Here is a 22,242-nt window from a genome sequence, read left to right on the forward strand (position 1 = left end):
TCACCCCATTTGTGGAGGTGGATATAGCTTGAAGGAGAATTTTAGACGTCAGAAACAAGTCGATTCTGGAGTAGGACCTCTGAGAGTTTAAGTAGAAGGCAAAGACCCTCTCTGTGCCATGTTGACATCTCCAGGGGTCATAGAGATCTTCCGAGGATATAAAGAATGAGAAGGCTGTGGACCTTCTCCTTTTTGTGGTGGAGGTATCAAGTGAATGATCTATCACTTCATTGAAGTCTCCACACATGATAATCTGGTTCTTGGAGTAGTGTTGGATCTTTTGCATGACAGTTGTATAAGAGGATTTGTATGTGTTGGGGGCGTATATGTTCACTATTGCCAGTGGTTTGTTATTAAAGGAAGCTGATAAGATGAAATATCTGCCTGATGGATCTTGTTCTACATGTGCTATGGTTAGTGGTATGGAAGAGCGGACTGCAACCATAACTCCTCTCACTTTTTTGTGGGTATGTGAGTGAAAGGTATGTGGGTACAGTTTGGGGGTGCATTGTGGTGAATTCATGGAGGAAAAATGGGTTTCCTGGATGCACAGTACATCTGTGCGTTGGGCGATCGCTTTTCTCCATAATAAGGAGCATTTAAATTGGCTATTCAAGACCTTTGCATTCAGTAGGGTAATTTTAAGTTTCATGACTTTAGATGTAGGTGATGTCAAGACAACACAAGGAAGTACGCAATACAGTTGTTTAACAGTGGTTTAGCGAGTCAATCACAGTAACAAGTTAAAATTAAAACTTTTAAAAAGTAGCAGTAAATTGAATTGGATGTGCGTCTACAGAGTCACTACTTATATTGTAGAGACTGTAGAGGTTTAGTTAATTAGCACTTATAACAAATATAGCTGTATTTAAGAAAAACCTGGGGTATGTTGTGTGCTTAGCACACTATAGCAAGGGGGCGAGGGAAATCAAACAACAGGGAGGTGGCTCCTCCATTATGTTAGGCAAATGTGATCCAGCAAAATATTGAAAGCAAGTAAAGCGCTCCAGCTGGTTTTCCCCTGATGTTGATGGGTACATTGTTCAGGGTTTATTTCTTGGGGCCCAGGCATCTGGGATCCCGGTAGTAGGTTTATTATTGGGTGTTTTGGGTGGCAGATTAGGTAGAATACCCGGATTGTGTAGCTGCTTGATCCCGTCCTTGGGTGTTAGGATAGATACTTGTTGACATTGATAGGTGACCACAAGCTTTGTCGGGAACCCCCATTTGTAGGTAATCTTGTGTTCTATAGTAATCGAGGTGACCGGCACAAATTAATTTCTAACTTGAGCAGTGGCAGCTGAGATGCCATTGTAAAGTGAGTTTTAGACAAACGGGTCGGGTAAAGTGTGCATCGCACGCGCTGCCCTCATGATGTGCTCTTTGGTGTGGAAAAAATAAATTTGGGGCAGAATATCCCTGGGTAGGGATTCACGAAGTTATTATGGCTTATGTATCCTATGGACTCGATCTATGAGCAAATCTTACCTTGAGATCGTCAGAACGATTTTGCAGAAAAACTGATGTAAGTAGGGGATAATCTCTGTCTGTCAAATTGCTTCGGGGATGCCCCTGACTTTGATGTTGTTCTGCCTAGAGCAGTCCTCGAGGTCTGCGACTTTAAGGCATAATTGGTGTGTTCATCTTGTATGTCCACCATAGTGTTATGACCCATGGTGGTCGTTGTTATGTGTTTCTCAATGTGGTTAATGCGATCTTCTAGGTATTCAACCTTCTCATGTAGTTGGTTTATGCAAACTCTGATTGCACTATGTAAATAAGCTTGCAGGGAGAGAAGCATTGATTGTATGGTGATTTCTGGGGCAGGGCTGTCTGTAGCAGTGAATGCTACTAGTGGCTGTAGGAAGGCTGTGTCTAACAGGGAGTTACATACCTTAGCTCCATGCTGCTTCTTCAGTGGGGGAGGCTTCATGGGGGAATGAGCAGGGGAGATAGCAGAGCACTTGCCTCTGTCAGAGGGAGAGGGGACTTGTGATGTTCCTCTGTCTCCTCCATATCTGAGACTGTGTCCCTGTTCCCCTCAGTCAGCTGCAGAGCGCGCGGTGATGGGGAATGCCTGTCCCGGTCTGCGCCATCTTGGATTGGCGGCTGTGCTGGGCCGCTTGTAGAAATCCAGAAGCCTGCATGATCTCCTTGATTGGGATCGCTGGCGGGTCATGCTCTGGGGGTTGTTGGCTACCTGTGCCTCTGAAGTGGAGGGGATAGTCCTGTGCTGGGAGGCTGGAGACGCTAGTGAGAGCTGTGGAGAAGTGGAGCTCCTTACTCAGGCAGCATTCACTTCCGCAGCTAGGCCAAACCCTCGTGGTGAGGAAATTTGCATTTGTTTACTGGTGGACTGTGGAGTTTAGTTCAACTTTAACCACTTATGGACCACCCCATGTACATTTACTGCGGCAGGGCGGCCCTTAATCGCAAAATCACATACCTGTACGTGATTTCTTCCACCAGCTGTGGGCGCACGCGTTGCCGAAGCCGCGCTCCCACTGTGATTGGACACAGCGGAGCCAATCATCGGGTCCAGTCGCCACAATGGCTGCCCGCTACCCACGATCATTTGGGGGAATGACAGAACGGCAGTCTGCCTATGTAAACAAAGCATTGGAGGGGAGTTTATGTCTCAGTTGGACCCTGTAGTAGGTTTTTGCCATCGTCCCAGAAGATTCTAAAATTGTGGTGGATGTGGGTGCCTCAAACCCAGGTAAGGGGACTTTAAGGGCAAGAGTAGGTTAGAAAATAACGTTGAAAAAGAAGAAAATTTATTGATAATAATAACAATAATAATAACAGATTACATGTTAAAGATGGGATGACCCATAGACAATTGGTGTATGGGTAAAGCCCATAGTGTGAAGTCAGATACAGTATGGAGAAATTGTGACTTGAAAACGGTGATAGAGATCCACCTATTTTGCTGTTTCTATTTTCCAGGTTGGGGATAAACAGAATCCAATGCAAAATAAGGGAAAAGGATCTTGGGTATGATCCTAGTAAGTCATACGCGTTTCGGCCCGATGAGGGCCTTTCTCAAGGATAAATCACCAATTCTACAAAGTAATAATAGAAGTGTTATCATTTGATGCATAAACTCATAAAGTGAAATTTATGCAAAACAATGAAAATTATAATAATGAAGATTAATAACATACATGTTTTTAAGCCCGAATGTTGCATGTCAATGCACCTTTCTTTGATACTCAAACTGCAGGGGGAACCGTATGCTGCTAACAGGCGGCGTCACCCTCCTGTGTTGTGAATGAAAACAGAATGTTTATGGGAATTGAGTAGGGTTGATTTAGAAGAAAAAAAAAAAAGTGATAATAAAAAAATTACTTTACTTTTGCAAAGAACTGTGTGATCCTGGTGGATTTTGTCACAGTTTGCATAATGTGTCAGAGGCTTCAATCCGTTGACTGAGTACGTTTCTAAGAAAATATATGGTATATAATAATTTCTTGGTCAGCTATTGTATTTAAAAGTAATCAATAGTGACAGTATTCATTTTTAGGGTGTATATTTCAAATAAAGTATTTTTGTATTATTACTTGTGTATCCAGTGTTGAAAATCCTGGTTACTTCGACTTTTTGTTACATCAGCAGAGAGATGCAAACTGTAGGGGTAAAAGTATAGGTAAAGTTCCCATTTGAATAATGGAGCAGCAATGTTTCCTTTTCCCAGGAGATGGAATGAAGCTTACCTAGTTGTCCACAGCAGCATCTACTTCCGTGACCTCACCGCTCCCTCTGTTGGCAGCAGAATGAGTGTCTACGGATGTTCCCCGGCCTTTTATGTGAGCCGCACATGCACTCATTGGCTGTGCAGCATCACATGACACGGACCCATTATGCAACCAGCCGAGAAGTAGAAGTGCGCATCCCCGGCGGCCCTATGGTCATGCCATAACGGCCGCCGACACGGTTTTAAATGGAGCATTGTTCCTCTGATGGAAATCGGAATGGGGTGCCAATCACCCTGCTTGTGCCCCAAGCACCCCGACCCTTGGATCGGGGTTATCCGTGCCGGGTGCAGTCTTAGAGTTTTAAAAGAATCGGTGTTGGCAAATCGGGCTGTACAATATATGCTCAATATTCAATCATATGTTTACAATACGAATGACATACATGATTACAATTTTGTTCGTTCCTAGGAACATACATAATATTATTTTGGTGTAGTTTTAACAGCAGTAAAAGTTTGTTGAGGTTTAGAAAGTGCACCGAATCGGTGCTTAGGTTAGTCCAGAAGGTGAACGATATGGTTAGTCTGATGTGTGCATTCATTGAAAATCCATATGGAGGACAAACATCTATATATATACATATATAAAGGTTAAAAGGAAAAGATCAGGTAAACTTAGTTATGATGTCTTTCTAGACATTAAACCTTATTGGAGTACCAGTTGATCGCTATAGCGACCAGTAGAGTTTAGAGTGGGGAAGGCGGAATTTGCTAGATAGGGACGGACCAGAGATATATCTGAGCAGGGATACATCGGAGCGACCTATTTGTCTGGGGCTTGTTTTGAGCAAGGGGTGGGGATGACATATTTGAATATATGTGAAGACCCGGGTATTATTTCCTCCTAGCAGAGGAGGGGGATTTTTTAATCTGTTTTTCCAGAAGAGAACCCCGGAAGGAATGGGCGAAAACTCTGGGCCTCATTCAAGCCCGGGGGATTGGTTGCCTTAAGGTGGCTTATCCATCGCATTTCTTTTTGTAGTAACACCTTGTTCCAATCTCCGCCACGTATCGGAATGTGAATACGGTCCAGGGCAAAGAACTTGACTTTAGGCATTTTATAGTTATGGTCGAAGGCCACGTGTCTTCCAAGTGGCACATAATAGTTCCCAATCTCCATAGTGTGCATGTGTTTGTTTACCCTTCTTCCTAACTCTTGTCGGGTTTTCCCGATATAAAAAGACCCACACTCACATAGCATCATATATACCACAGCTTTTGTACTACAATTGCAAAAGTGTTTGGGTTTGAAAGGTTCACCGTTAGGTAGCGTAATTTCTATAGTTTTACAGATGACCGGGCATTGTGCGCAATGTCCACACGGGAATGTTCCTTTTATTTTACAGGGGTCTTTCCTGGGTCCCTCTTTATGTTCGCTTTTGACGAGCGTCTGCTTCAGAGAGCCGGCTTTTCGGAAAGTAATTGGAGGATAGTCAGGGAGTAGTTCTGAAATTGAGGGTTCTTCTTTGAGGATTGACCAATGTCTAGTTAGGATTTGTCTAATCTGTTTGTGCTCATTTGTGTATTTCATGATGATCCTTGTTGTTGGTTCTTTCTTCTGGTGGTCCTTAATATCCTTGAAAAGAAGTGTTTCCCTTTCTTTATTGTTTGCCCTGTTATAGGCCTTCCTTAATGTCGTCTTTGTGTACCCTCTTAGGAGTAACCTTTTTGTCAAAGCATTTGCCTCTGTTTGAAAGTCTTCCTGGTTTGTACAGTTTCTTTTTAGCCGTAAAAACTGGCTGTAGGGTATCAAATTTTTCAATGGTGTTGGGTGAAGGCTGGAGGCGTGCAGGATTGTATTCCCTGCCGTCTCTTTCCTGAATAAAGTTGTAGATATTTTGCCTGCTGGGTTCTTTTGGATCCAGGTGTCTAGAAATGAGATTTTGTTTTTATCGTAGTTCATTGTGAAAAACATATTGTAACTGTTTCTATTCATTTCTTTTAGTAGATCTGCAATCATGTCTTCAGGTCCGCTCCAGACAATTAGTATGTCATCTATGTATCGCTGCCAGATGAGGCTGTTGTTTGAGATTTCCATGTGTTCTTCCTTAGCCAAGAATTCTTGTTCCCATATGCCTAAATATAAATTCGCATATGAGGGGGCACAGCTAGTGCCCATGGCAACGCCACACGTTTGTAGATAGTAATCTCCAGAGAAGGAGAACACGTTGTGGTTTAAGATAAAGTTAAGCATGTCCAGTATGAAGTTGTTAAAGTCTTGATCGTGTTGGCTTCCTCTGCCAAGAGTTCTCTCTATCACTTGTAATCCTTTGTTGTGTGGTATATTATTGTAGAGAGACTCTACGTCTATCGTAACAAGGTAAGCATTTTCCGGTATGATTAGATCATTTAGGATCCTCAGGAGATGCAGGGTATCTTTTGTGTATGATGACAATTCATTTACATATGGTCTTAAATGTGTGTCAATCACTTTACTTATTGACTCCGAGATATTCCCGTTCCCTGAGATTATGCAAACTGTGACGAAATCCACCAGGATCACACAGTTCTTTGCAAAAGTAAAGTAATTTTTTTATTATCACTTTTTTTTTTTTCTAAATCAACCCTACTCAATTCCCATAAACATTCTGTTTTCGTTCACAACACAGGAGGGTGACACCGCCTGTTAGCAGCATATGGTTCCCGCTGCAGTTTGAGTATCAAAGAAAGGTGCATTGACATGCAACATTCGGGCTTAAAAACATGTATGTTATTAATCTTCATTATTATCATTTTCATTGTTTTGCATAAATTTCACTTTATGAGTTTATGCATCAAACGATAACACTTCTATTATTACTTTGTAGAATTGGTGATTTATCCTTGAGAAAGGCCCTCATCGGGCCGAAACGCGTAGGACTTACTAGGATCATACCCAAGATCCTTTTCCCTTATTTTGCTTTGGATTCTGTTTACCCCCAACCTTGGAAATAGAAACAGCAAAATAGGTGGATCTCTATCACCGTTTTCAAGTCACAATTTCTCCATACTGTATCTGACTTCACACTATGGGCTTTACCCATACACCAATTGTCTATGGGTCATCCCATCTTTAACATGTAATCTGTTATTATTATTGTTATTATTATCAATAAATTTTCTTCTTTTTCAACGTTATTTTCTAACCTACTCTTGCCCTTAAAGTCCCCTTACCTGGGTTTGAGGCACCCACATCCACCACACTATGTAAACAAAGCAGACTGCCGTTCTGTCAGACAGGAAGAGAGAGATCTTGCGTTCCTACTAATCAGGAACACAGATGTCTCTCTTCCTGCAGTCAGTCCATCCCCTACACAGTTAGAAAGCATTCCCTAGGAGCACACTTAACCCATTGATTGCCCCTGATGTTAATTCCTTCCCTACCAGTGCCATTTATACAGTGACAGTGACTGAGATGGCAAGATGGCTGCTTGTAACAAAATGGCTTTCTTAAATGAAAATATTAATCTGAGTCTATCTTTTTATTTTACACGCACGCTTTCAAAAAGCCATAGATAAATCTGATGACTGCTGAAACATTTGATCTACAAACGGGGAACCTATCTGAAAAAAAAAAAAGCCCAGATGGCATGTCTGCAAAATAACCGCAAGACATAAATATCTTTGATGGATACCCCCTGGAAAAAATCTGCAATCACAAGACTATTAACTATTAACTGTGAGCTTGCTGTAGTTGCTACTAATCTTTGATTGGTCAAACAATATTTTTGATACAACCTATTGTTTATACGTCATGTTGTGTATTTAATCTGAAAAATAAAATTCAGATCATTCTGATTCAAACTTCTTGATACTCACAGATCTCCCTATGTAGCTACATATGTATTGTTTCATTTGGTATCACTGACTAACAGGTTGCCAGGTATTTGTACCTGAGAGTAAAAGATTCCACGACAGTGACTGATCACTGTATTAATGTCACTGGTCCCCAAAAAGTGTCACCCAGTGTCAGATTTGTCCGCCTCAATGTCGCAATCCCGCTAAAAATCGCTGATTGCCGCCATTACTAATAAAAGCGAAAAAAAAATAAAAAGTAAAAAAATCTATCCCATGCTATAACTTTTGCGCAAACCAATCAATATATCAATATACGCTTTTTTTTTTTACCAAAAATATGTAGTAGAATTCAAATTGGCCTAAACTGATGAAGAAATTATATTTTTTACATTTTTTTTACTGTATATGTTTTATAGCAGAAAGTAAAAAAAAAATGTTTTTTTTTTTTTCAAAATTGCCAGTCATTTTTTGTTTATAGCACAATAATAAAAACTGCAGAGGTGATCAAATACCACCAAAAGAAAGCTCTTTTTGTGGGAAAAAAAGAACATTAATTTTATATGGGTGCCACATCACACGACTGCACAATTGTCAGTTAAAGAAATGCCGTGCCGTGTCGCAAAAAATGGCCTGGTCAGGAAGGGGGTAAAACCTCCTGGGGTAAAGTGGTTAAGGACTGGTTTATGGGTTAGGGTTAAGTATTAAGGGGTGCTTTAGTGTGGGGGACACTTTTCACGAATTATGGAAGTTGCAGGTTTATACTTGTCCTCGCAGTGAAAGCTCTTCTTCGAAAACTAGCCAGCACCACGCTGTCAGCAGTCTGAACTAATGTACAGAGAAATTCATATCTATATTGGCATTGTACATATTATTTAAAATGTCAATAGTTCTGGTGCGACTCTGTAGCTAAATAAAATTGATGTACTTTTTTTCCCCACAAATAGAGCTTTCTTTTGGTGGTATTTGATCACCTGTGCCGTTTTTATTTTTTCTGCTATAAACAAAGAAAGTGCAATAATTCTGAAAATAAATAAATAAAAAAAAAAAAATATATATATATATATATATATATATATATATATATATATATATATATATATATATATATATATTTCACTTTCTGCTATATAACATTCCCCCCAAAAAAAAAAAAAAAAATTTAAATCTATTTTTTTCATGCTTTTAGGCCAATTTGTATTCTGCTACATATTTTTGTTTAAAAAAATCCCAATAAGCCTATTTTGATTTTTTTTTTTTTGCGCAAAAGTTATTGCGCAAAAAGATTTATGTCATTTTTATTATTTATTTTTTTTTTTTACTAGTAATGGCGGTGATCTTCGATTTTTAGCGGGACTGCGACATTGCGGCAGACAGATCGCACCCCTAACTGACACTTTTGACACTTTTGGGGGGGACCGGTGACATTACTACAGTAATCAGTGCTAAAAATATGCACTGTTACTGTAATATTGACACTGGCAGGGAAGGGGTTAACCCAGGGGCAATCAAAGGGTTAAGTGTGAGCCTAGGGGAGTGTTTTCTAACTGTATGGGGGAGGGACATGTGAAATGAACACAGAGACCTGTGATCCTAAATAGGAGGATCACAGGCGCTCGGTGATCAATTCAGTGTTTAAAACATCAGATCGTTGTTCTCTCTCAGCGGGGAGCGATTGCGGGTGCCCGCTGGCCCCGTGGATCAGCATCCCCGCTGTCTAGTGGGGGGCAGGCGCATGCCTCTGATGGCGCTCGCTCACCCCCAGGAGTGCTCCCGCAAACCACCATACAGATAGGATGGTTCACGCAGCCAAGCCAGCCTGCCGCAGCTTATCTGCGGCGGGTGGTCGTCAGGTGGTTAAAATGGAACTTCAGTCCCCTTCAATTCCTAAGTAGCTAACTTCTTGTAGTCACAATGCAGCAGGGCAGCCACTCTGCACAGGACCCGGCAGCTAGTGGAGATCACTGAGTAGTGCCTACTGCAGTGATTTACAGTTTCTAGAGGGATCCCACAAATATGCATAGTTCCACTGGCCAAATTGGACTAATGTAATTATGTAAAAAATGCCAAACCTGGAACTCTTCTTTAACCATATAGTAAAATGACGACCGCAAAGTGGTTGCCCCATCCCGGCCTGGCATCATATGACGCAGAGCGGCAATCGGTGGTGCGGTGTGTCACTCTGACACACCTCATCTCCAATCCAGGTAAAGAGCCTATGACGTAGGCTCTTTACCATGTGATCAGCGGTGTCCAATCACAGCTGGTCACATAATAAATAGGAAGTTCTGTTGATCAGCTTTTCTCAGTTCGTGCCTGACAGGCGCGAGTAGAGGAGAGCCAATCAGCGGCTCTCCTGACAGGGAGGGGGTCTGTGCTGGTAATCAGAGCATTGATTACCAGTGCAGACCCTTGGGGGATGCCACTAGAGCCACCAGGGATTGCCCACCCATGGCCACCAGGGATGCCCACCCATGGCCACCAGGGATGCCAATCAGTGCTAAGGTAGCCTGTTAGTGCCCTCCTCATCAGTGCTACCCATCGTTTCCATCTATCAGTGCCACCCACCAGTGCCCATCATTGCCATCTATCAGTACATTTTGACCCTGTGAAAATCAGTGGCGGAGCCAGAGGGTTAGCTGGGGTGTCAATTGACACCCCAGAAAAAGTCCCTGCCACCCCTGTTGCCACCCCGATCCTGGCTGGCAGCGGAGAATCACAGGCAGTGGTGGGATGGGATCAGCCGGTTCGCAGAACCGGCTGATCCCTCTAAGCTGGCGGCCAGGGTCAGGGAGCAGCAAAGCAGTGCGTCCCGACTCCCGAAGCCGAGCCCGCCCATTCTGTGACAATAGCGAATGAAAATTCGCTATTGTCACATGGATCCTCCTCCGGCCAATCAGGGAGCGGGTCCTCCCGCTTCCTGATTGGCCGAATGGCAAACGCTGTGCCATTGGTCGAGGAGGCGCCGGCGGGAGGACTGAGAAGATGCAGGGAGCCGCGGACCGTCCGTGAGGTAAGTAAGCTGGTCTCACGGGGGGGACGCTGGCACTCTGCAATGATTGCGGGCAAATGCTGTGGCTGTCGCACTCTGCAATAATAATTGGGGGCATTGCTGTCGCACTCTGCAATAATAATTGGGGGCAAGGCTGTCGCACTCTGCAATAATAATTGGGGGCATTGCTGTCGCACTCTGCAATAATAATTGGGGGCATTGCTGTCGCACTCTGCAATAATAATTGGGGGCAAGGCTGTCGCACTCTGCAATAATAATTGGGGGCATTGCTGTCGCACTCTGCAATAATCATTGGGGGCATTGCTGTCGCACTCTGCAATAATCATTGGGGGCAAGGCTGTCGCACTCTGCAATAATAATTGGGGGCAAGGCTGTCGCACTCTGCAATAATCATTGGGGGCAAGGCTGTCGCACTCTGCAATAATCATTGGGGGCAAGGCTGTCGCACTCTGCAATAATAATTGGGGGCAAGGCTGTCGCACTCTGCAATAATAATTGGGGGCAAGGCTGTCGCACTCTGCAATAATGATTGGGGGCAAGGCTGTCGCACTCTGCAATAATCATTGGGGGCAAGGCTGTCGCACTCTGCAATAATCATTGGGGGCATTGCTGTCGCACTCTGCAATAATCATTGGGGGCAAGGCTGTCGCACTCTGCAATAATAATTGGGGGCAAGGCTGTCGCACTCTGCAATAATCATTGGGGGCAAGGCTGTCGCACTCTGCAATAATCATTGGGGGCAAGGCTGTCGCACTCTGCAATAATAATTGGGGGCAAGGCTGTCGCACTCTGCAATAATAATTGGGGGCAAGGCTGTCGCACTCTGCAATAATGATTGGGGGCAAGGCTGTCGCACTCTGCAATAATGATTGGGGGCAAGGCTGTCGCACTCTGCAATAATCATTGGGGGCATTGCTGTCGCACTCTGCAATAATAATTGGGGGCAAGGCTGTCGCACTCTGCAATAATAATTGGGGGCAAGGCTGTCGCACTCTGCAATAATAATTGGGGGCAAGGCTGTCGCACTCTGCAATAATAATTGGGGGCAAGGCTGTCGCACTCTGCAATAATAATTGGGGGCATTGCTGTCGCACTCTGCAATAATCATTGGGGGCAAGGCTGTCGCACTCTGCAATAATAATTGGGGGCAAGGCTGTCGCACTCTGCAATAATAATTGGGGGCAAGGCTGTCGCACTCTGCAATAATGATTGGGGGCAAGGCTGTCGCACTCTGCAATAATAATTGGGGGCAAGGCTGTCGCACTCTGCAATAATAATTGGGGGCAAGGCTGTCGCACTCTGCAATAATCATTGGGGGCAAGGCTGTCGCACTCTGCAATAATCATTGGGGGCAAGGCTGTCGCACTCTGCAATAATCATTGGGGGCATTGCTGTCGCACTCTGCAATAATAATTGGGGGCAAGGCTGTCGCACTCTGCAATAATAATTGGGGGCAAGGCTGTCGCACTCTGCAATAATAATTGGGGGCAAGGCTGTCGCACTCTGCAATAATAATTGGGGGCAAGGCTGTCGCACTCTGCAATAATCATTGGGGGCAAGGCTGTCGCACTCTGCAATAATCATTGGGGGCAAGGCTGTCGCACTCTGCAATAATAATTGGGGGCAAGGCTGTCGCACTCTGCAATAATAATTGGGGGCAAGGCTGTCGCACTCTGCAATAATAATTGGGGGCATTGCTGTCGCACTCTGCAATAATCATTGGGGGCATTGCTGTCGCACTCTGCAATAATCATTGGGGGCAAGGCTGTCGCACTCTGCAATAATAATTGGGGGCAAGGCTGTCGCACTCTGCAATAATAATTGGGGGCAAGGCTGTCGCACTCTGCAATAATCATTGGGGGCAAGGCTGTCGCACTCTGCAATAATCATTGGGGGCAAGGCTGTCGCACTCTGCAATAATAATTGGGGGCAAGGCTGTCGCACTCTGCAATAATAATTGGGGGCAAGGCTGTCGCACTCTGCAATAATGATTGGGGGCAAGGCTGTCGCACTCTGCAATAATCATTGGGGGCAAGGCTGTCGCACTCTGCAATAATCATTGGGGGCATTGCTGTCGCACTCTGCAATAATAATTGGGGGCAAGGCTGTCGCACTCTGCAATAATAATTGGGGGCAAGGCTGTCGCACTCTGCAATAATAATTGGGGGCAAGGCTGTCGCACTCTGCAATAATAATTGGGGGCAAGGCTGTCGCACTCTGCAATAATAATTGGGGGCAAGGCTGTCGCACTCTGCAATAATAATTGGGGGCATTGCTGTCGCACTCTGCAATAATCATTGGGGGCAAGGCTGTCGCACTCTGCAATAATAATTGGGGGCAAGGCTGTCGCACTCTGCAATAATAATTGGGGGCAAGGCTGTCGCACTCTGCAATAATGATTGGGGGCAAGGCTGTCGCACTCTGCAATAATAATTGGGGGCAAGGCTGTCGCACTCTGCAATAATAATTGGGGGCAAGGCTGTCGCACTCTGCAATAATAATTGGGGGCAAGGCTGTCGCACTCTGCAATAATCATTGGGGGCAAGGCTGTCGCACTCTGCAATAATCATTGGGGGCAAGGCTGTCGCACTCTGCAATAATCATTGGGGGCATTGCTGTCGCACTCTGCAATAATAATTGGGGGCAAGGCTGTCGCACTCTGCAATAATAATTGGGGGCAAGGCTGTCGCACTCTGCAATAATCATTGGGGGCAAGGCTGTCGCACTCTGCAATAATCATTGGGGGCATTGCTGTCGCACTCTGCAATAATAATTGGGGGCAAGGCTGTCGCACTCTGCAATAATAATTGGGGGCAAGGCTGTCGCACTCTGCAATAATAATTGGGGGCATTGCTGTCGCACTCTGCAATAATAATTGGGGGCAAGGCTGTCGCACTCTGCAATAATAATTGGGGGCAAGGCTGTCGCACTCTGCAATAATAATTGGGGGCAAGGCTGTCGCACTCTGCAATAATAATTGGGGGCATTGCTGTCGCACTCTGCAATAATAATTGGGGGCAAGGCTGTCGCACTCTGCAATAATAATTGGGGGCATTGCTGTCGCACTCTGCAATAATAATTGGGGGCAAGGCTGTCGCACTCTGCAATAATCATTGGGGGCAAGGCTGTCGCACTCTGCAATAATAATTGGGGGCATTGCTGTCGCACTCTGCAATAATAATTGGGGGCAAGGCTGTCGCACTCTGCAATAATAATTGGGGGCATTACTGTCGCACTCTGCAATAATAATTGGGGGCAAGGCTGTCGCACTCTGCAATAATCATTGGGGGCATTGCTGTCTCACTCTGCAATAATAATTGGGGGCATTGTTGTCTCACTGCAATAATCATTGGGGGCATTGCTGTCTCACTGTAATAATCATTGGGGGCATTGCTGTCTCACTGCAATAATCATTGGGGGCATTGCTGTCTCACTGCAATAATCATTGGGGGCATTGCTGTCGCACTCTGCAATAATCATTGGGGGCAAACCTGTATCCTCTGATCACCACCACCTGTATCCTGTCTTTACTAGTAATGGCAGCGATCATTAGAGGGACTGCGACATTGCGGTGGACGAATCTGACACTAAATTACACTTTGTATATTGACCCCCCAAAATAATACCTAGCCACCCCTTTGCCACCCCTGTTTTAAAAGTCTAGCTCCGCCACTGGTGAAAATCCGTGTTCATCAGCACTCCTCCACCTCTACTGTTTGTAGTGATGTATTTAAAGCAGGGATGATGTAAAAAAGCAGTAACCCCATAGCAGCCAGTCAAAACCCTTTTCTTTGATATAATGTTTATTAATTGGAACTTTATTGGTTACTATAGGCTGCACATCCTTCATGTACTTGTGTTTTACATGCCTTGAATAAATTATAAAGTGTACAACTTTGGATTTGATTATAAGCCAGTCCCTAATGACTTCAGGACTGGTTCACGTGAATGGCCCTGACCCAGTGATACAGCTGCCATCTCATCCTGCAAGCCACTGCTATCTAAAAACAGTAAATTACCACAACTCTTTCACATTCCTTAAGCACTAACTCATAGGCAGATAGAGGACAGAGAAAGAAAAGCCAACATTAAAGCTTGGAAGGTCTAAAGGAACAATTATATGGCCATATCTCCCTAGATACCAAAGGGCAGGTGACAAAGCAGAGTCAGAAATGTAAGAGGAACAAGAACTATAAATCTATTCCCAAGAAGAAGTACAGTAGGTTGAAATAGTGGGCAGTCTACCATGACAGAAGGGCATACGTGCTTCACAGAAAGGTCAGACTTCCTCAAATAAGCCATTTGTGTAAACGTTTACTGTAGGAGAAAGCACAGAGGCTCCAGTGGCAGCTGTACAGTGTAATATAGCTCTGTGAGATGAATTACATGAAGACAGGAGTACACTATCTGTTCTTGTTAAGTAACTTTTATCATTAAAGGTCACTGTCTGTCTGGAATCAAGTCAACAGCAGCATATGTGTGTTAATTAATGGTTTCGTTATTCAGATTGATTTGCACCAACATAACTAAAACCATGGACAGATGGTGGTCCATCCTTGAAGACCAGGGGTGATATTTACATTCAAAATCGGAAAATCATTCAAAGCCTGTATCTCCTGCATAGCAAAGAAGTGAACATTTCCTTAAAGAGAACCTGTGCCGAGACCAATTATTTCAACAAAAACGTTCTTATAAGATACTATACACATTTTAGTTATTTTATGCATGTTATTTACATTTTAAAAGCCTCACTTGTGTAGCCATGCTAAAGACCTGAGACTGCTGATGAGGGCCACCATCTTAGATGTGATATTATCAGCCCAAGTTGACTCAGAGCTTTCACTAAAGTAACACTCTATAGCAGTTATGGCGAACCTTGGCACCCCAGATGTTTTGGAACTTAATTTCCCATGATGCTCAACTACACTGCATAGTGCATGAGCACAAAGTGGTCATCGCCTCCACCTATAACTGGTCTTAGTGGTAAGGAGCACTGGAAGGGTGGACGCAGATCAAAAAAATGAAGAGATTTCCAGTCACAACTAAAGCCTCGTACACACGCACCGATTGTTGGCTGTGAATTTTCGGCCAACGTCCGATTGGCCGATTGTCGGCTTGTTAGTATGATGCTTCCGACAACCGACTGCGACTTTTCGGCCGAACAAAATCTGGTGTGCATGCTATAAAATTTTTGTTGGCCGTCAACAGAACGGCCGATTGTTCGTCAGTGAGTACAGATTTCGGCAGACAAAAATCAGATGAGCAAGACTGGGCATGCTCAGAGAAGAAAAAACACATGGAAAGTAAACCAGAACATGACATCACTTCTGCAGTTGGTTGTAGTTGGCCGACAAAATTTGTGTGCAGTCTAGAGCACATTTCAACCAACACAAAAACACTGGACAAAAGACGGCCGATCGGTTGGCCAACAATCGGTGCGTGTGTACGAGGCAATACCAACTCGCCAGCGACCAACCGAATTGACCTGCCTTTACATGCACATGAACTTTAATGGCATCCCAGTCTTAGTCTGTAGGGTTAAATATTGAGTTGGCCCACCCTTTGCAGCTCTAACAGCTTCAACTAGGGTTGCCACCTCATCCCTTTAATCCAGGACACATATTAATTACACAGGTTCTGGGACTGATTAAGGTTGTAATTACACTCACTTTGTGCCTTATGTGCATTATATCAGCCCCAGAACCTGTGTAATAATATGTGTGTCCTGGATTAAAGGGATGAGGTGGCAACCCTAGCTTCAACTCTTCTGGGAAGGCTGTCCACAAGGTTTAGGAGTGTGTCTATGGAGCGTTTAACCATTCTTCCAGAAGCACATTTGTAAGGTCAGGCACTGATGTTGGACAAGAAGGCCTGGCTCGCAGTCTCCGCTCTAATTCATCCCAAAGGTGTTCTAATGGGTTAAGGTCAAGATTCTTTGCAGGCCAGTCAAGTTCCTCCACCCCAAACTCACTCATCCATGTCTTTATGGACCTTGCTTTGTGCACTGGTCCAAATCATTTGGTGGAGGGGGGATTATAGTGTGGGGTTGTTTTTCAGGGGTTGGGCTTGGCCCCTTAGTTCCAGTGAAGGTAGCTCTTAAGGTGTCAGCATACCAAGATATTTTGGACAATTTTATGCTCCCAGCTTTGTGGGAACAGTTTGGGGATGGCCCCTTCCTATTCAAATATGACTGTGCACCAGCCAAATCATATTGTGCTGTAGATTCACCCCATGTCCCAATTCCAGCTGTTGGAATGAGCATTAAAATATAATTCAGGGATAAAACTATCTACTTTTTAAAAAATAAAGTAGAAATTATTGCGCTAACTTAAAAAATGTAAGCAGCTGACATCAATCACTGAACTAAAGAGAGTGATAAATCAATACAAATACAAAAATATGTGCAGCGCTAGAAGAAAAATTTCCCAACAAAATAAATTGTCCAATCGCAGGAAGCATTCCACAAGTAACATAGACAATGGGTGGTGAGAAAAAAGTCCAATATATAATGGTGCAAATCATATACGTGCAGCAAATCCCATCACCAGTGAAGGTAGAAATATATTGCGCTCACCAGATGGATGGGACCCCAAAACACCTTATAGTGTAGGAGTCAAACAGGCTTATGAATGATGAAGTATCCCCACAGATTTTTCACCGATTCCAACGGAAACCATGCAAATCTCCGGTAGATGAAATAATTCAGAGATTCCCCTTCAACATGGTGGGTGGTAAATCCGAAAAAAATGGAGGGAGATATAGCGTAATATTGCTAAGATCAATTTAATAACAATAAAGCTGATACACTTACAGACATCCGTGAAAGACAGGCATATAAGATGTAAAACAGCTGGGCTGACCAAGTCCTCTTTACATGTTTCGGCATAAATGCCTTTTTCAAAAGATAAAGTCAGCAGGTAGCCAGTGTTCATATATATATAGAGGTAGAATTAATTGGGTACACCTGTAGGAAGTAGGCAGTGGACTGCATGGAAACCGGAAGTAAAACCAGCGTGCGTTCCAAGCCTCACTATGGTATAGCGCCAGAAAATAAGCCTATTAAATTATAAGGGGAAAAAAAAATTTAACAGGAAGTGATGTTATGTGAGAATGCCTGGAGGGGATGGCATTAGCCATCATACACCCCAAGCCTCTTTCTGAATGGTGAGACCGGATATGCTGACATCACATCCGGGACTGGGCGGAAGTGATGTCAGCGTCAAAACATCTAGGGGGGACGGCATTAACCATCGTCCACCCAAAGCCTCCATCTGGATTGTAAAACCGGATATGCCGACATCACATCCGGGATTGGGCGGAAGTGATGTCAGCAAGACGCGGCGGACCGCTATTACCGGAAGTTAGGGCATATCAATGCACCATGTCAACAAACCAGAAATAGAGACAACTCAAATTGGCAGATTCAACAAATATTGAATAACGTCAATAAGAGAACAAAAAAAGAAGAATAAAATGACGTTATGGTTAAATAGCGCCAACAAGAGAATAGAAAAGGGGGGCAAAATACCGGTTTAGTTATCTATAACCATGGTATATCCTCATAGTAGAATCACTTAAAAAATGAGAAACCAATATTTGGGAAAAAAACAAAAATGTGAATAGTCCATAATTAAAGGGACATAATAACAAATTTGCCTATACACAGTCCATAGTCTATCTCCATATTAGGTGACCCTTAATACAGGATATCTATAACAAAAAAAAAATTTAATAAATAAATACATGATGTATACAGCCAAAAGACAAATATAATAAAAAATATTTTTGTAAAAAAATATAATCATAAATAAAAATGATAAAATCACATAAAAGAACAAATAAGGATAAAGGGAACATGGAAGGCTAATAATGGCCAAAAAAGCAGATGAGAGTGGGATATTAATACACTAAGCTGTGTTTATAAAGGCGTTTATATCCCACTCTATATTCAACCCAAAGGGATGGTAAGACTTTAAGGTATAGATCCAGTATGTCTCTCTCCTAGAGACACCACGAATTTTTGAGCCACCCCTCCAGGGAGGTACATACTGGTCTATAACCTGAAATAAAGTGCCAGTGGGATCTTTATGGTGATAAAGAAGGTAATGCTTACCTACAGTATGCTTATCCTTGCCTGTGAGAATGATGTCAGCTGCTTACATTTTTTAAGTTAGCGCAATAATTTCTACTTTATTTTGTTAGTACACATTTTTGACTTTTGTTATTGCTGCTTTCTTTCACATATGTGTTAATTCACCCATGTACACATAGTTTTCTTTGTGTCACATACATATAGCTTTTTTTATCGCTCTTGATTTGAACATGCCAGCAATGAATGTTTTTGAATACAGAGCTAAGAGAACTGTAATTACTGATGGAGTTTTTATCTCCACCAAATCCGATACTGAGGTTGGCGGTTTGTTTTTAAGACTTAAAAATCTTATGGTTTCAGAATTACATTCTGAATGGGACATTGCGTTTTTAGAATATTATATCTCTAAATCAATGGTTCCGAGAAGCCTGAGATGGGAGGTATCCCCCCAATCAGACGATACAGCCTTAGAGGCTTGGTCCGATTATTTCAATAATGCTGGTCTACAGTTATTGCAGCATCTTGTTGATATTAAACGTGCCAAATTAACCTCCTTAGATAAGGAGATTAAGGAGTTAAAAGAAAAGGTTACTCCTTTTAACACCACAGCTGAGTACAAAACTCTCTCTGAAAATCTTCAAAAGTATTTAGAGAAAGAGGAAAGGGAACAAAAAACTAAGAAACAAAAAAAGTTTATGAGAGACATGTCCGATTATGATAACCGTACTGTCTTTCAATGGCAAAGGAATCTACTGAATAGTGATCCAAATGATGGCAATCAGACGGACCACGTGATTTCTAATGCTCCCGGGGCTACCTTTGTTCAAACTTCTCTTCCACCCAAAACACAAAAGAAGTCAAAAAACAAGGGTCCCCCCCCCATAAAAAAGGAAAAAATCCAAAAAATCCGAATTGGAAGGGTAACCATCCACCACAAACACCACATGGAAGAGGTCCTGTTAAGAATAACTGGTACCCTCCTCATCCAGTAGATTCCCCTAGGGGACAATGGTCTCACAATGAGAATTATCAAAGACATTTTTCTCCCCCTCCATTTAGACCTTACCCTCAACAAACATATGCTAAACCATATAACGTGAACACACATAATAGGTTTTCTCCTTTGAGGCAACAACCTCGACAAGATGATCAGTCTCGTTCATACGATGAGGAGTATGACCATCAAAATAGTTCACCCTTTAATTATAACCAGCCACGCCCAGGACCCAGTCATGAATGGGATTTTCCCCGGCAACACAACAAGGGAAAAAGGGGTGCGGATCCAAGCGAGGTACCAGAGGGGGGTGGTGGATCCAAAGAAAAAAGAATAAAAACTTGATTGGATCCGGCATCTTCAACCTTAGCAAGGTGGAACTCAGTCCTGATGAGCTGTACACCTTGGATAGAGGTTTGAAGTTCGCCCCACCCAAACCCATTAACAAATTCAGTACATTTATCAATGTCCACAAATATGTGCGCAAGATAAATGTACAAAGGTACATTCTGTCAAAACCCAGAACTGAAGTACCACGTGAATATACCTCTTCTATTAAACATTCTGGATTATCAAATCCATCTTTATTTAACCCCCCTGGTCCGGTTGCTCCATCAGTGGCGGTGTTTAAAGATTTGGTGTTTAAAGATCTGGCTGAGTTACCTGTTAAGAAACCCTATATACAGCCCCAACTTAAAAAGGGTCTAAAATCTCTGTGTGAGCAGAAAGACCTCATAGTGCGTCCTGCAGACAAGGGCGGCGGTATCGTCATCCTTGATAAACAGGACTACTATGATGAAATGGGTAGAATCCTGGGCGATCAGGACACCTATATCAAAATACAAAATAACCCTACTACTTCTTTTAAGAAGGAATTGGTGAGACTGGTGGATAAAGGCTATGAAAGGAACTTAATAAACAAGAAAGAAAAGTCTTTTTTGGTTCCTACAGCCCCTCGTATCCCAGTCATGTACTATTTACCAAAAGTACATAAAAACCCGGTAAATCCCCCCGGTCACCCTATTATTAGCGGCATTAATTCTATTACATCACGTATTGGAAAATATATTGATTTCTATCTACAACCGCTGGTTACTGATACTCCTTCCTTTATTAAGGATACCTGTGATGTTATCAACAGGCTGAAAAACATCAAGTTAGAAGGTGAACATCTGATGGTGACAGCAGACGTCACCTCTCTCTATACTTGTATCCCTCATGAATGATCAGGGTTTAAACGCTGTTGACCACTTCTTAAAGACAGACAAATCTATCTCTATATCATCGAGACTTCATTCCAGATCTGTTGATATTTGCTACCGGGAGGAATTACTTTTGGTTTAATCATCAATATTTTTTACAACAAAGGGGTGTGGCCATGGGGGCGAAGTTCGCCCCTAGTTTGGCCAACCTCTTTATGGCCAAATGGGAGGAGGATGTCGTCTATCCTTATGACGCACCCGAGCTGGTTCTCTGGGTGCGTTATATAGATGACATCCTCCTCCTGTGGAAGGGGGATACGTCATCATTCGAGACATTCATGTTATTCTTGAATGACAATACGAGAGGTATTCATCTATCTTTCGAATATAGTTCCACCAATATTAATTTTTTGGACCTCAACATTTCCATAGTGGACAATCAGTTTGTCACCAGTACTTTTTTCAAGGACACAGACCGTAACTCGTACCTGCCTGTTGACAGCTGTCATCACAAGGCTTGGTTGGGTGGAATACCCAAGAGTCAATTCATCAGACTCAGGAGGAATTGTACTCATGAACATCAATTCCTCCAACAAGCCCAGCTGCTGAAGGACAGGTTCTTAGTTAAGGGTTACAATTCTGATGTCCTTGAGTCCACTATAACGGAAGTAACTCAGATTGATAGAGCACAATTACTCTCTGGGTCTAAAAATAAAACAAAAAAACAGTCTGATTTTGCTAAATGGTCCTTTTTTACCAATTTTTCTATTCAGCATAATTCCATTAAGAGAATCATTTCTAAACATTGGGATGTACATAGAAATGACCCTATTCTGAGTACCGTCTTACCTGTACGGCCCTCGGTCACTTTCAGAGGTGCCCCTGCATTAAGAGGACAATTAGCTCCCAATGTACCGGATGAACCAATTAAACCAAAAAAAATTTTTGCTGATCTTGCCGGAAGTGCAGAGTGTGCGAATATAATTGTGATAAAAGAAGGAAATTCACATCTTTTCAATCTTCTGTCACAGGGAGTCTTCATCATATCAAGTTTTTCGCCACTTGCATAACTACTCATATAGTTTATTTGTTAACGTGCCCCTGTAAAAATCAGTACGTTGGACGCACTATTAGGTCCTTTAATGTGCGTGTTAATGAACATATTACGAGCATTCTCACAGGCAAGGATAAGCATACTGTAGGTAAGCATTACCTTCTTTATCACCATAAAGATCCCACTGGCACTTTATTTCAGGTTATAGACCAGTATGTACCTCCCTGGAGGGGTGGCTCAAAAATTCGTGGTGTCTCTAGGAGAGAGACATACTGGATCTATACCTTAAAGTCTTACCATCCCTTTGGGTTGAATATAGAGTGGGATATAAACGCCTTTATAAACACAGCTTAGTG

The sequence above is a fragment of the Pelophylax lessonae genome, assembly GCF_965119305.1.
Source record: "Pelophylax lessonae genome assembly, chromosome: 5".
Classification (NCBI taxonomy): Eukaryota; Metazoa; Chordata; class Amphibia; order Anura; family Ranidae; genus Pelophylax; species Pelophylax lessonae.